The sequence below is a fragment of the Nilaparvata lugens genome, chromosome 3 (assembly GCF_014356525.2).
Source record: "Nilaparvata lugens isolate BPH chromosome 3, ASM1435652v1, whole genome shotgun sequence".
NCBI lineage: Eukaryota > Metazoa > Arthropoda > Insecta > Hemiptera > Delphacidae > Nilaparvata > Nilaparvata lugens.
In genome coordinates, this window is record NC_052506.1 from 42,205,788 (window position 1) to 42,222,287 (window position 16,500).

Here is a 16,500-nt window from a genome sequence, read left to right on the forward strand (position 1 = left end):
AAATAAAAAAATTTATTCATGCTACATCTTTGTCAATTTTTTTTCAAATGCATTTGATTATTTCACTGCCATTATAAAATTAATGGGTAATTTAATTTGCCTTACCTGAATATTGAAAGACTCAGCAGTTATATGGGGTAGTGTTACTTCATAATATAATTTCGAAGTCTCTTCAATCAAATGCAATGGTTGAATTTCATACTTTTTAATATGCTTTTCGGTAGCTGGGAATATTATGGTAGCCTTGAAGCCTGTTGAAAAAGCAAACTAAGTAAGCAGAAGCTAATTTAATACTGACAATGAACAATAATGAACTGAAAGCTAATTTCAGTAGCATATCCTACAGTCAAAAGTGGCGGGACATCCGCCACTCCGCCACATAATGAGTAACAACAACTTATCAAATTTGCTCAGCTTCGAGGATCTTGTTTATTTTGAAGAAATAAATGATGAAGTGATCAACAACAGTCAACAACTTTGTGCAGCATTGAGTTCTTGTGATTTGAGCATCTTTTGTCTCAATATAAGGAGTATCAGAAGAAAAATTGATGAGCTGATGATTCAATTGTGCGACATTAATTTTTCTTTTGATGTTATTATTCTAACCGAATGCTGGATTAGGACTGAATTTGTACTACAGTCCATTCGAGGAAATAATGTATTTTCCACCATAAACAACCCATTACAAAACGATGGTGTAGTTGTTTATGTTAAAGATAGTATAAATGTACAATGTGTTGAGCTACGGATTAACCAGGCAAATGTCCTACATATTCGGTTGGATGCAGCAGACAAAAAGTGGAACATCCTTGCAATATACAGATCACCGTCCTTCAATGATACTTCAGATTTCCTGAGTGACTTAGAATCGATCCTAAACGGATTACGAGGACAACAAGTCAAATGTGCAGGAGACATGAATATCAACACCCTTCAAATTCGGCCACATCATCAATTGAATGATTACTGCGATCTTCTAAGCGAGCACGGGCTCAGACTCTGCATTAAGCAAACAACCAGAACTACAACAGAGACTGCTTGATGCATAGATCACATTGTTACCAACTCAAGAGATAATATTTTTCCAATCATTTATAAATCAACAGTAACCGATCACTTCACCACAATTCTAGGAGTGCAACATAATTCGAGAAATAGTGCAAATGAAACTGGAGCACAGCAAATAAACGAGAAAATAGACATTAATAGCTTGAAGAATGAACTACTGAATGAGGAGTGGATTCATGTTTTAGAAGATAATAATCCAGATACAACTTATGACACCTTCTTATCAACTCTGAGACAACAAATGCAAAATAATATCAAGCAGCATCGGCGGCAGAAGAAGTACAAACCCATCAAACCATGGATCACCAGAGGTATAGTAGCAGCAATAAGAACCAGAAATCTACTCAACAAAAGAAAAAGGAAGACCCAAACAACATTAACTTAACCAACTTCTATAGTCGGTATAGGAATACACTCACAGCTTTAATTCATGAAACAAAGGACCAATACTACAGAGAAAAATTGTATGAAGCTGAAAAGGATAATAAAAAAATGTGGAAAGTAATCAGAGATGCTACTGACTCTAAATCAGAAACAAAAATGAAATTGAATGCTATTAAAATAGATGATAGGATTTTCAATCTAAAGGAAAATCCAGAAACTGTGCTCAACCACATGAATAAATTTTTCACAAAAGTAGGTGAAGAAATGGCGGAGACAATAATAAATTCCTTGAGAAAACCACTAGACCAAATCATATCACAATATAAACCTGTTACAAGAACTCTACACTCCATCTACTTTCACCCGGTAACTGAAGATGAGCTTCTTGAAGCTATTAGCCTAGTAGTTTGCGAAATGACAGTGCTCCAGGACTTGATGGAATCAATAATAGACCATTGAAGTCGATAAAAAATGTAATTGTGAAACCATTAATTCACATATTTAATTTAAGTCTGTTAAAAGGAATTTTTCCAAAAGCTATGAAAGAGACATGCGTTAGACCATTACATAAAGGAGGCGACAAAACAAATGCCACCAATTACAGGCCTATCCATACTTATAAAATTCTTATCTCACTGACTCACTGATCACGATTTCTGGAAAACTACAGGATGGATTTAAACAAAACTTGGAATATAGCTTCCTCATACGTCCTAGGTGCTCACTAAGAAATCTTTTGGCGATATTTCAACTCTAAGGGTGGTTTTTAAGGGTGTAAAGTTCGTCTTTTAGCATGTATATTCTTCTTCTCCCAATCTCTTAATTATAATTGAAATGTACATATCATATTTTACTATAGAACTATAATCTAGAGAGAGTACCTCTCCAAAACAGTTGTTGACTACTGGCAACTAGATTAATATTTTTTTCAGGTTGGCATCAAGTTGAGATGACTTCATAAGGTTGGCACCAAGTTAAAGAACTAATTGAAATGCATTTACCGAGAACAAATTGATTGGGCACTGCTGCTTCAATCGGAGCTATACCTTGGAGTATAGATAATTATTTTTCATAAAACAAACTTTTATGACTGGAGTTGCTTCAATCAATACATCCTATTCTATCAAGACTAATTTTGTTTGTATATCCGACATCGCGAAAACTACTTAAACAGTTTCGATTAAATTTTAATAATTATTCATCTCTTTTCTGTATAGGGCTACTTTTATAGAAATAGAGAGAGAAATAAAAATAAAAATCTTAGAACCCTTTTTGAAAATATTTTTAAAAAGGGTTCTAAGATTTTTATTTTTAATAATTCAGTATGGTATATGAAGGGTATTTTTAAAACTTCAGAAGTGTCCGTTGTGGAATCTATTTGCAAAAAATTAGGAAATTCGGCCAAAATATATTTTGGGCGAAAGAAAGGGGTTATTTATTGGAACGGCCAAATAGCTGTTGTTGCTTTTCCTAATGTGAAAATATCTTCCATAGAAGTAAGGCGCTTTTCCCATGAATCAATTATTCCCAAACATTGATTGTTTGTTCTAAAAATATTAGAGAATATGCATAATAGTTCGTTGACTGTCAGTATTCCTCATTAATAGCATCAATGCTCCCCATTAAAACAATGCTGACACATTGATGTGAATCTTACTATAATTTGGTAACTTTAGATCAGATGAAGATAATAATGTTGATGATCGTTACTGTTTCAATTTCAATCATGTTTGACATTTTTGCTTTTGATGCCAGCTGTTATTATTTTGTGAAATAAGCTCTCATTGAATGAAATCATAATCATTAAAGTCAATTATACCATAGAGAAACAATAGCGTAAGTAGATATCCCATGGTATAGGGCGTTTATGTCGCAACCTTTACAGTTATCCCAAGCCGATTACTGTCGATTATTGTTGATTTTTACTGTTTTGACCGGGTAAGAGTGTATGAACGGCACAATATGGGAGACTACCAGCGTCATAAAGCTTCACGGGAAAGAACTACGTGGGCTATCATCGGCTTGAGATAACAATAAAAGTTTCGACATAAACGCCCTATGCCATGGGATATCTACTTATGCTATTGTTTCTCTATGATTATACTAAGAAAGCAATTTCTGTTTGAATATGTGTGTTTGTGGATATGTATGTATGCCTGATGGATCTCGAAACGGCTCTAACGATTTTTATTAAATCAGGAATATAGTGGGTTTGCGACAAAAAACATTATTTTGAACAGGTCTCAACTCTGGGAAAATTCGCTGAAGTTCCTTGAGAGAGGATTATTGGTCCCTCAAGTAGCAGCTGATCAGAAAAAAGTTTCCATAATCTGTTGAAAACGTGAGAGAGTGCAAATGAAAAAGATTACAATAGCTGTAGTTGAGTCAACAAATTCGGCGACCAAATTAATTTAAAACATTTCAGTATTCATGGAACATCTGGAAGAATAGATTCAGAAAGTGACCGGATTATAGCAAAAGAAATTTAAAATCGATCTCTCCAAACATATGGTAGTTGAATGTAATGTTTATTTTGAGGTGATAGATATGGGCCTGATTTCTTCAGCTTCTGTTGTATTGGTTCCTCAGTCGCTCTATGTTTGTACGCAGCCATGGCCTTGAGAGAACCAGTTGCACTGTCTGTTAATTCATTATCCGGACTAAATACCACAAGAACTAATGAGAGAAAAAAACACTGCTTTGATTAATTCTCATGAAATGCAATCCTGTTTGAAATTGAACAGGCTTTTGTGCTACTGGGCCTGATATTTTCATGTTTCAATATCAGCTAAAAACTAAATCGAAAAGAAAAACATAATATTCCATCATCTGCTCCTATTTCCTTTCATGATGTCATTACATGCCACAAGACAAACCTATTGATATTGATAGATCACAATACCAAAGTTGTCAATCCTATTATATCAAGAGAGCAATTTCTGTATATGGTTATATGTCCAATGGATCTCGAAAACAGTTCCAACGATTTTCACGAAATTTGGAACATAGTAGTTTTATGATATAAAAAATCGATTGCACTAGATCTCATCCCTGGGAAACTCGCTGAAGGACATGAAAAGGATAATAATTATTCATTCTTGGAAAAACAGATGATAATTTCGTTGTCTGTCGATAACAGAATATGTGAGTGCCTGTGTAGGAGAGATGGAATTATGTCCAGCTGTTGAATCTAGAAATTTTAATCGACTTGATCAAAATAATCTGATTTGTTGAAATGACATGGTATATCATCCTTAATTGGAGTATATCATAATTTGCAAAGTTGATCATTATTTTACAGTTTCAAGTGATTAGTGAGTGTTTTTTGTTATTCAATTTGGTCTGTAAACAATCTAAATCAGAACTTTTCTGTTTTCAAATGTTTGGATTAAAATTGGATGTGAATTCAAGTGTATGGAACATAACCTACTTTTTGGACTATTTATAGTGTATAAATCAAAATTCGGGGAAGAAACAGTTTTGGGCTGTGCCTGTTAGTCCTTCCTCAATCATTTTAAATAATTGTGTTCTGTTTATCAATAAATAAACAACAAGCAAAGCTCGATTCCCCTATATTTTAGATAGAAATTAAATTGAGTCATATGTTAGTTTACATCCAAATTTTCATCCCTAAGCTTTTGGTTTCAAGCTAAGATCAAAGAAAGAAATCATATTATGGAAGTCAATAATCAAAGTGATTGAATAAACTCTATTCAGATTTATGCAAATTCATCCTACTTTAATATTTATGATAGTAAAGTTCAGGACATGAGGAATCAGCCACAATAAATGTTATCCTAACTATTATGAATAGACTCTTTTGTATGAATGGACTTCCATGAAAGAAAGAATCGGTGGATTGGCTGCTTTCACACTTTTGAATAAGTGAAACAAAAATTAAGCGTCATGCTATGCCAAAAAAATTAGAATAAGCAAGAGATCCATGGATACGAGAGTCATGAAATTCCGAATCAACTTAATTTGGAATTTAATCTTCAATTGCATCAAGCAAAAGCAAAAATAACAGGATCACTGCTAATTCGATAACTGTCAACGGGAAATATCAATTGCCAATGAATAAATTTGAGGTCGACTCTTAAGCCCCGCCCAATATTCTACAAAATTCTCTGCAATTTGACTACTATTCTACAGAGCAGTTCCAACACATCAATGATTATCCAAATGATTTGACTCAATAATTCTCATGTCAAGTTGTGGCCTAACCTCAAAAACGATTATAACAATTTTGGTAGAATTTAGATTATAAATGCACCAACAACCCGTGTGATTACCCTTCAATTCAACAAGTCAATGAAATAAAATATTTAGAAACAATAGTGGACAACAAATTCAAATGGGACAAGCACATCAATCTATAAATTACCCGGATCAGGAAGCTTCTCTACAAATTCTATCAACTCCGTAAAATCTTCAACTATGATACATTAAAAACTATTTATTTTTCTTTAGTGCAATCAATTTTAAGATACGTCATAATTATCTGGGGAGCTACAACTTTTATACATGTTGAACCTCTCTATAAACTTCAAAAACGAATACTAAAAATAATAGGTTTCAAGGAGAATCAATTCCCCACGAACATTCTATTTAAGGACAGTAAAGTACTGAGTGTAAAACAACTCTACATCCAGGCTATCATCACGCGAATGAAGAAAAACAACGAACACATAAGGCTCGATGCACATTTGCGACACTAGCCAGTTGCGTTTTCACGAGTGGAGCGACTTTCTGCTTGCAGCCAATTTCAGTTCAGTGCACACTTGTGCGCTGTGGACAGCGTCTCACTGTCGAGCGACGTCAATTTGTACTCAGCAATTATCGCAACTTGGGCAACTTGGCCATTAATAGGAGAGTTCTGATTTCAAATTCGCAATGTTTTTTGTAATAACAGATGTCAGCAATTATTATAAAAATCACAATTATTGAAGGGATGAATTATTCATCGGCAGTAATAAATAAATTAATCGGTTGATAACTAATATATATATAATACAAATATGAAGAGGAATTAGTACATCTTTTTCAAAAAGACCTTTTACTTCTTACTCCTTTTACATTATAATGCAATAAAACTCTAATATCAAAAAACCAATTAAATTAAACCAATTATCATAAAATCAATTGAAAGCACTATAAATTTCAGGACTTGGTCCCATCTCCAGGTGAAAATTCAAAATATATGAACATCTGTGTTGACTTATTTAAAATTATATGAATACTAGCCATCAGGCTCGCTTCGCTCGCCATATCCGTCTAGCCAGGGGGCTCCGCCCCCTGAACCCCCGACTGGATCGTCAAAAAATGAGATCAGCGGGCTCGCTTCGCTCGCCTGCATGTAGACCTCAGCGGAACCTCTGTACCGAATTTGAACACAAAATTCTTCCACCTCAGCTAAACCTGTGTACTGAATTTTTTTAAATAATTTCCATCGATTATTGAAAAAGCTGAGAAAACGCTAATTTTGGCTAATTGGATAAATTGGTATTTAGGAGGTCCTGGATAAATGCATTTCCATCTTCAACTTGGTGCCAACCTAACAAAGTCAACTCAATGCCAACCTGACAAAATTTTTAATTTAGTTACCAGAACAACAGTTTCGAAGAGGTACTCTCTCTAGATTATAGTTCTATATTAACATATGGTATGGACATTTTCAATTATAATTTCAAGATATTGGAATAAGAAGAATATACATGCTAAAAGAACTTTAAACCCTTAAAAACCACCCTTCGAGTTAAAATATCACCAAAATATTACTTAGTGCGCCTCTAAAGGGCCAACTGAACATACCTACCAAATTTGAACGTTTTTGGTCCGGTAGATTTTTAGTTCTGCGAGTGAGTGAGTGAGTCAGTCAGTCAGTCAGTGAGTGCCATTTCACTTTTATATAATTATATAGAATATAGATTAAGATTATAACATTGAAAGCCTTATATATAATGTTTTTATTATCAACAAATCAATTAACATTGTTTTAATAATCAATGTTGAATTAGTCAATACTGATGTTAATTTATTTCGAATTTATACCTGAAGACGAAATAGAAAAGTCCCAAAATGTATAGAGCTTTAAATTTTTAATTGTTCTATAATAATTCAAAGAACGTTATTGTTTGTTTGAAAAATGGTACCATTTTAATTCTTTTTTATTAATTTACACTATATATACAGTACATTGATTCAAATAAAATAAAATTGGTTTTTATTATCCATGATAGCATGGTTCAAAAATTCAAATCATAAAACAACGTTACATCTTTTGCAAACAAATAATCATAAATAAAATTTACAGTTGAAATTTGATAATTAATCGTAATAGCTAAATCTAACTGCAATATATCGTAGTAACAGAAAATACAACATTATTTTTTTAATAAACTTCATGAAAACTCTCCACGAAGGCAAAGTCTGTGTGTGGAAGAGTATTGATGATAATTGGCTAACGTTGGATTGTCCTGGTACTCGTATCAGATTTTTGGGTAAACCAGATATTAACACCGGAAAAATAAGAATAAAAGATGTAAAGATTTAGAGTTAGACTTGGACCATAATTACACGACATTTGCTTAATCTATACAATGAATGAATTATCTCTTCTATATTCGTTCTTCTATAAAAGTTTTCATATGGCAGAAAAGGGCAGTTAGAGCTATTTTGAACCTTTCCCCAAGAGAAACTTGCAAGCCTCACTTCATCAAACTGGGTATACTGACTCTGCCATCTCTATATATATATTCCAATTTGATAAGTGTAAAGAAGAATTCTAACAACTTTCACAAACATAATGAATATCATGCTTACAATACTAGGAATAGGGAAAAAATTATGAAACCAAATCTCAGATTGAGTAAGAGCATGAAAAGCTACCCCTATTTACAGTTGTTATTTTACAATAAACTACCAATTGAAGTTAAGAACCTGCCTCAAGAAAAATTTAAAGTTGCCATTTCACAAATGCTAAAAGAAAAGGCTTACTACTCTACTGAAGAGTTTTTAATTGATAGCATATAACGTTTTCTACTTAGAATAAAAATGTAACTTACATTGTAAGAATTGTATTGTGATTACTATGTCATGACTTTATATAGTAGTACTAGTTGTAGTGTTAGTCTTTGTGTTTCTCTTTTAATATATTACGAATTGCTATTTATCTATATGCTGTGTAAATGTAATGTTTCGAAATATTTTGCTATACCTACTGATGTTATTGAAAATGTTCATTCAAGTTTTATTAAGAATAAGATGTTGACGAAAAATGTATTTATGCTAGTGACTTACATCATGTAATCTTGAACTTTTGACGAGGCCTGAAATGTACTGTACAAATGTATTTATTGGTCAATAAAACAAATTTATTATTATTATTATTATTATTATGTTCTCCCAATTTTCTTTAACCAATCATTAACCATTTTTTAAAAATATATTTGGATTCACCTTCGGTATTAAGTAGATTTTCAGGCAGATTTCTACACAGAGTGTGTGCTATATAATAAATATTTGTAGTGGAATGAGTTTTGACTAGCATTGGAACTTGGATTCCTATTGCTTCTGACGAACGAGTTCGATAGCTATGCTCAATTTTCTTGAACATATTTTTATGATTTTATGATTAATTGTATATATACACAGCATATAGAATAAGTATTGTATTTGCCACCAGAATATAACATGAGATGAAAGAACACCAATTATTCCAAGAACCGGCAGAACAATAATAAAAATTACTTTGAATACTAGTTGCATATCCATCCATTTTTGTTATAATTAGATGTCGAATATTGCTACTTCAAAGAGCTAGACTATTGTGTTGGTTAATAAATTTCTGTACAATAGTGCTGACTGCTGACAACAAGAACCTAAAAACTAAAAAAATTGAACTGACAACATAGCAAATTAGCAATCATAGCAATCCATACCTATTGAATATATGTGTAGGCTATTTGTCTTATTATATATTATACTCACTGCTTCTTATTTCGTATTTAGTCTCTTATGAGCATTCAAACAGGATGGATGAGCATCGGAAACGATTGGCTCTTGCGCGCAGTGTCTACAAATATTTATAAATAGTAATGGGGAAAGGAGAATGGAACATATACCAAGAAGTGTTGGATTTCAACGCAAACATTAATCTAGTCTAGCCGACATTCGTATTTATCGAATTTACCGACATTAAGTATTTATCGTATATAGTCTATTATTTCAAAAGATCTATTGTTCCAATTAAAGTGAGCCTTTTGATCGAAGCTCCTATATTTAATAATAATCAGAGGAAACAGAAACACAAAGTATCAATGGAGTTAACAAACAATGAAAACATAAGAAAATCATGGGAAACTACTCAGAACTCAGCTATGATTTGAAGACAATACAGTAAGGCTACTTTCACACGATAGGAGACGTGCAACTTGAACACTGAACAGTGTTCACGTTTTTTGTCGAAGTACATTGAGTCAAATCGTATCTTTCACATGGTGACTCCTATCCAGGATCCTCGTTTTGTCACGTCTTTTCCCCTCGAGGCAAGCAGAAACCGGCTTGGATCGAGATACTAGTGGACAAATCGTAACTTTCACATGGTGATTCTACGTCTCTCCGGTCACCACTTTTTCTCAAAAACTATCCTTCTTGAAAATGATGATAGAAAGATTCTGATTTCGGATTTGGATTCAGCGACCCCAAATTCTTAAAAGCGTAAGTCCCGTTTTCGAAAATATCCGAAAACAAGGAAGTTATGGCTGTTTTTAATAAAGCTTTCTATTATCATATAATTTATACGGTAAAAACGAACAGGTACTGTACTATACAGTACGTAAGTACTGTAGCTATTATAATACAACTTACACTGTATTCGTGTAGGAAATTTGGTAGGATATTTTTCTTGATTTCTGAAAATACTCCAAAATAAGGGAGTAAGAAAACTTTGAAAACCCAAAGTTTTCCTGCCGATTGAAGAAACATCAAAAATTAGTCTAAGACATATTATGTCTTAGACTAAAAACGTGTAACAAATATCAGATCACTATTCAAGCTATAAAGCTTTTCATAAATTTATTTGTCTCCTCATGGCAGAAGGTTTGCGCCCAAAGTTTTCACTTAAACATTTCTGTGATTAAATTGTGATAGAGCACATTATCGTATTGATCTTCTAAATCCAGTTACATGTACATCGATTTTCGTAAAATTGATTTTTTACCTCTCCTGTATTCTAAGAATACAGGTTCAGCACAACTTCTTAAATAACATTATGTTTGCTTCAACAGAATTCATAAGGACGACAAATATCGAACAACAAAAAAACGCTTTCTGAGTAACTGGCTTTAACAAAGCATGGCTTCACGAAATACAGTACCGTACGATAATTTAGAATAGTAGGTACAATGGTTATGCTTTTCGCATTATGGCAGCACTGTGCTTGCTCACTCACTTCTCCAGTTGACACTTGTTGACTTGTCAGTTGTTTACTTGACTTGACTTTGACACCTGTCATTACGCGATGTCTGAGTTTGATGTGGAGCTGTTGATTACTGCAGTTTGCAACCGACCTGCTCTTTGGGATAAAAGTCTTGACATCTACAAGGACCGGAATGAAGTCGTCAAAAGTTGGATGGAAGTTAAAAAGAAATAGTCAATAATTGCTGGGAATTTAAAGTGATATTCAACGATTTGAACCTGATAAATTGGATTTTTGAATGACAACTGAAATTCAGTGAATTTCAACATTACAACAATACAACATTCCTTTTCTTCCTATTTTATTGGATGATGAGTGGAGATGATTTATGATTTCATATTTGGATTCATCTTTTCATAGTTCAATATTTTTTGGAAAACTAGAACTTTTAAAAATTAAAAATGTTTATGTTTAAACTTCTCAGGTGTTCAAAAACTTCTTGAAACCTTTGCCTGTCCCTTTGTGAGGCAGGAGTATTATTATCTTAGTACGTACTATATAATCATATGATAATGGAAAGGTATATTAAAAACAGCTATAACTCCCTTGTTTTCGGGAATTTTTGAATCAGTGTTCAGCATAATTTTCGGGCTTCTAATGGATGCAGCCCTCCTGATGTTAAATCAATAAAGCGATGGTATGACAGGTTCAAAGAAACAGGCAGCGTTGAAGATCTTCCTCGAAGTGGCAGGCCTAGTGTGAGTGAAGCAACTGTTGATCGTGTTTGGCAATCATTTCAACGGAGTCCATCTAAATCAACTCATCAAGCATCACGTGAACTTCAAATACCGCAAGCAAGTGTTGTGAAAATTCCTTATAAAAGGGTTAGGTTGCATGCTTATAAAGTGCAAATCGTGCAGGCCTTGCAACCAAATGATTTGATGAGACGTGCAGAATTCGCAACTGAGATTCTAAACAGGATTGATGGCGCTAACGATTACTTAAATCGCATATGTTTATAGATGAGTCCACCTTTCATGTCAGTGGAATGGTAAATAGGCATACTGTCCGTATATGGGGATCAGATAATCCACACTCTATTGTACAGTTACAGCGAGACAGTAAAAAGTTAATGTTTGGTGTGGCCTAATGCACAACAAGGTTTTTGGGCCGTTTATCTTCACGGAAAAAACCATTAGCGCTAACATCAACTTAGACGTGTTGCAACAGTTCATTGCACCACAATTAGAAGATTATCAACCATGGATAATTTTCCAGCAAGATGGAGCACCCCCCCCCCCCACTGGGCTTTGATAGTGCGTAATTTCCTAGATGAAACATTTCCGGATCGGTGGATTGGAAGGGATGGTCCAACACCCTGGCCACCCCGCTCTCCAGACATTACTCCCCTTGACTTTTTTTATGGGGATATATCAAGGACAGAGTCTTCGCCACACCAGTTGCTGACATCGACAAATTGAAGGCTAGGATACAAGCTGCTTTGGCCTGTGGGTACTGTGACAGAACACATGTTACAAAACACTTGGCAAGAACTGGAATACCGCTTTGACATTCTCTGGGCTACCTGGGTTATGTTGAAGTTTACCAACGTAAGTGATATTCAAAAAAACTACTAACACTAACCTATGTAACAGCACCAGATATAAATTGATATGTCAAACGGTTATTCTGTAATAAATTTTTAAAATCAGGGCAGGACTTTTATGCTCACCCTGTATAATTATTAAACTTACTGTCCTGACACAGCTGTCTAGATTCTTATAAGTGACTATAGAACGTAATTACAATATTTATACTCACTGTTTCTTATTTTGTATTCAGTCTCTTCTGAGCACTCAAACAGGATGGATGAGCATCGGAAACGAGTGGCTCTTGCGTGCAGTGTCTCTGAATATTTATATTGTAATGGGGGAAGGAGAATGAAACATATACCAAGAAGTGTTGGATTTCAACGCAAACATCAATCTAGTCTAGCCGACATTCATATTTATCGAATTTACCGACATTAGGTATTTATCGTATATTGTCTATTATTTCAAAAGATCTATTGTTCAAATTAAAATGAGCCTTTTGATCGAAGCTCCTATATTTAATAATAATAATCAGAGGAAACAGAAACACAACGTATGAATGGAGTTGACAAACAATGAAAACATAAGAAAATTATGGGAAACTACTCAGAACTCAGCTATGATTTGAAGCCAATACAGTAATAGTTCTTAGAATTTTATTCAGAGCAAGATGTTATATATCAAGTACTGTAATAATAGTACAATAAAATTATTACTCTTGTTTTCAAGAGTTTGGAGATTACTCAGTTCTATTATTTACTATATTATTTGGTGTATGTTTCATTTACTCAAGTTTCAATGTAATATGTATTTCATTATTATAATTAGTACTCCAAAAATTAAAAATAAATTTCATATTGGAACAGCATAACGTTTCAGAGTTTGCAATACAAAAGTTGGATTACCATATATCTGCTTGTCCCACGCATACTTCTAGTTAACAGAAGTTGATAGGACAGCTATAGAAAACAAGTATGGGTAGTCAATCAATCAAACTTTTATTTATTAATATAAAATTATTACAATGATCTATAATAATATATTTTATCATCATCAGAAAGAGGAAAGCTAAGCAATGTTAATGGAGCTGTTCTATTTAATTGGAGTTGTAAGCTGGGAATGAATTGGAAATATTATTATATTAATAATTACCATATATTATCGGTTTTTTTTTTTTTTTTTTTTAAGATTACGTCCTAAAGACTCCAGTCATGGAGTATAAGACAAGTCATGTTATTACATAATAATTCTAACACTAATTAGTTCAACCTAGTTTAGGTTTGAAAGGAATTCTTGTACACTATAAAAAGCTTTATCAACTAAATATTTTTTCATTTGTTTTTTGAAAATCTTCAAATCATCATTACTTTTCAAGATTTGAGGTAGCTTGTTATAAAATTTCCTACCAATATAATCTGGTTTTTGTTCAAATAACCTACTATTGTGACCCATTATATGATAATCTGCTCTGTTTCGCGTATTATACTCATGAACATCTGAATTCTGGATCACACCACTCGTTTTCACATGCATTACAACTTCATATACATACAAAGATGGCACAGTTAATAGACCAAGCTTTTTAAATAAAGGCCTACAAGAGTCTAACCTATTCACTTTCTCTATACATCTGAGTGCCTTCTTTTGAATCTTAAACACTCTGTTCATATTTTGTTGAGATGAATTACCCCATACTAAAATAGCATACCTAATATGAGATAGTATAAGTCCATGGTAAGCAGTTAACAGTAGTTTTTTATCATTCAGCCTAGCAAGCTGCCGCAGGACAAATACCCCAGATGATATCTTATTACATATCCTCTCAATGTAAGGATGCCATGTTAATTTCCTGTCCAATAAAATTCCCAAGAATGCTACTTTCTCTTCTTGGTCTAATTCATTTCCCTCTACAAACACATTTATTTCTCTATCCTCTACTGAATTATATTTACTTTTGAATTGTAGGAATTGACATTTCTTACTATTTATTGTTAATTGCCTTTGCTTCAAGAATTGGACAATTGACTGTACTCCAGTAAAAGCATTTATTTCTAGACTATCTAATAAATAATTGTTAAAGATAAGCGATGTGTCATCAGCAAACAACAGAGCTCTGTGATCTTTTAACTCTTTTGGTAATTGGTTCACATACAACAGAAACAGTAAGGGACCCAGAATTGAGCCTTGAGGTACTCCAGCCTGGACCTCCAGTTTTTGAGATTTAATTTTTACTATTTCATTCACATCTACCTTGGTAAGCTCAACACACTGGTTTCTACCTATGAGATATGATTCAAACCATTTTAGTTCTATACCATTCACACCTACAGTTTTTAGTATTTCCAATAATATTCTATGGTTCACACAATTAAAAGCTTTGGATAAATCAAGAAATATTGCGGCTGCCTTCTCACCTGAATCTATTATATCTATTAGTCTTTCAACAAGGGATACTATTGCAGTCTTAGTAGATTTCCCTTTCTGGAACCCATGCTGTTCATCACATATGAAATTAATTTCTTCCAGGTGCATCAATAACCTATTTAAAACTACTCTTTCAAAAATTTTACTTATTACATTTAGAATACTAATGGGTCTATAATTTTCAACTCTTTCAGAATCACCGCTCTTGAAAATTGGCAAAATTTTTCCTTGTTTTAGATCATCAGGGAAAATACCCTGCTCTAGTGAAGTATTAAGGAGATGCAATAAAGGGTCCAGTAATTCATTTTCACATTCTTTTAAAATTTTGCTTGAGACCCCATCCAAACCTACTGTTTTTTTGTTATTCAAATTTTTTATTATTCTTGACAACTCATCTCTTGATAATGGATGAAATTTAAATACCTTTTCAATTGGCTCAGCATTTAATGTAGTTGTATTATAAGTATTAGTGTTCAGTGACTTTTGGAGATTATATGCAACCTGTTGATAATATTTATTGAAAAAGTTACAAATGTCTATACTATCATCCATATAATTTCCATGTTCATCGATTATCCTAGGGACATTAGTAACTGTATCCTTTTGAGCTGCTCTCCTATTTCTATTAATTACCTCCCAAACAGCAGAGTTAAAATTGGTACTAGTTGTTAATATTTCAGCTGTTTTCTTACACTTAGCTTTCCTCACTTCTTTTGCATAGTTTTTCTTTAGACATTTGTATTTCACCTCACTCGGAACATCCCTCACTAATTTAAATTCCTCATAAGCTTCCCTAACAATATTTCTTTGAGTAAGGATATCTTCAGTTATCCATTCATCTACTTTGTTTAATTTACTTTTTACTTTGACTTTTTTTATCGGACAGCATACACTAATGTGAAATCTTAGAGTATCAATGAATTGCTTATATTTGTAATTTAGGTTACAACTGTTATAAACACTACTCCAATTTTCTTGAAGCAGTTTCTGCTTCAAACAGTTTATATTTCCTAGCTCATATTGCTGAATTTCTTTCACAAAAGTTTTTTTTCTGCTTGGATTCTGGCCCTGCAACTTAACATCTAAAATTTGATAGTTATGATCTGATAGATCTGAGCTACCTAACCTGACATTACAACCTTCTATATTTGTAAGGATATTATCAATAATTGTCTGTGAAGTTCGAGTTACTCTTGTATATTCGTGGACCTTAATTTCTAAATTATTCATATTAATAATATCTCTAATATCCTCTGTCATTTTATCCTGCCTGGCAAAATCGGTATTGAAATCTCCTACTACTATAACATTTGTGAAACGAGCGGTTGTAATTTCCAAAAGTGTATGGAGCAGCTCACAAAATTTTTGCCAGTCTCCATTTGGTGACCTATAGATACCTAACACTACTACCTCAAATCGATCATCAATTTTTAACCTTAGTCCAGTCACCTCTAAATCCATCTCAACAGAAAATCTCTTAACAAAATCCAGTTCATAAGTTTGGGTATGTTTAGCATTGCTAGTGAATATACATACACCACCACTTCTATGAGCTATTCTACAAAATTCCGATCTCAGTGAATAGCCTGGAATCCTAACTTGATTTATTTCCTT

The 16,500-nt window shown here is 33.2% G+C and overlaps 1 protein-coding gene across 4 annotated transcripts in view; it reads right to left on the reverse strand.

The window, feature by feature from the left end:
• Positions 1-16,500, reverse strand: part of LOC111043354 (delta(24)-sterol reductase) — a 114,157-nt gene that overhangs the window by 79,940 nt on the left and 17,717 nt on the right. For 3 of the 4 annotated variants that reach the window (XM_039423815.1, XM_039423814.1, XM_039423816.1), the window contains exon 2: positions 106-251. The exons of the other annotated variant lie outside the window; for it this stretch is intronic. The gene's annotated coding sequence lies outside the window, so the exon portion shown is untranslated. The remainder of the gene's footprint in view (positions 1-105; positions 252-16,500) is intronic. 4 annotated transcript variants of the gene reach the window in all.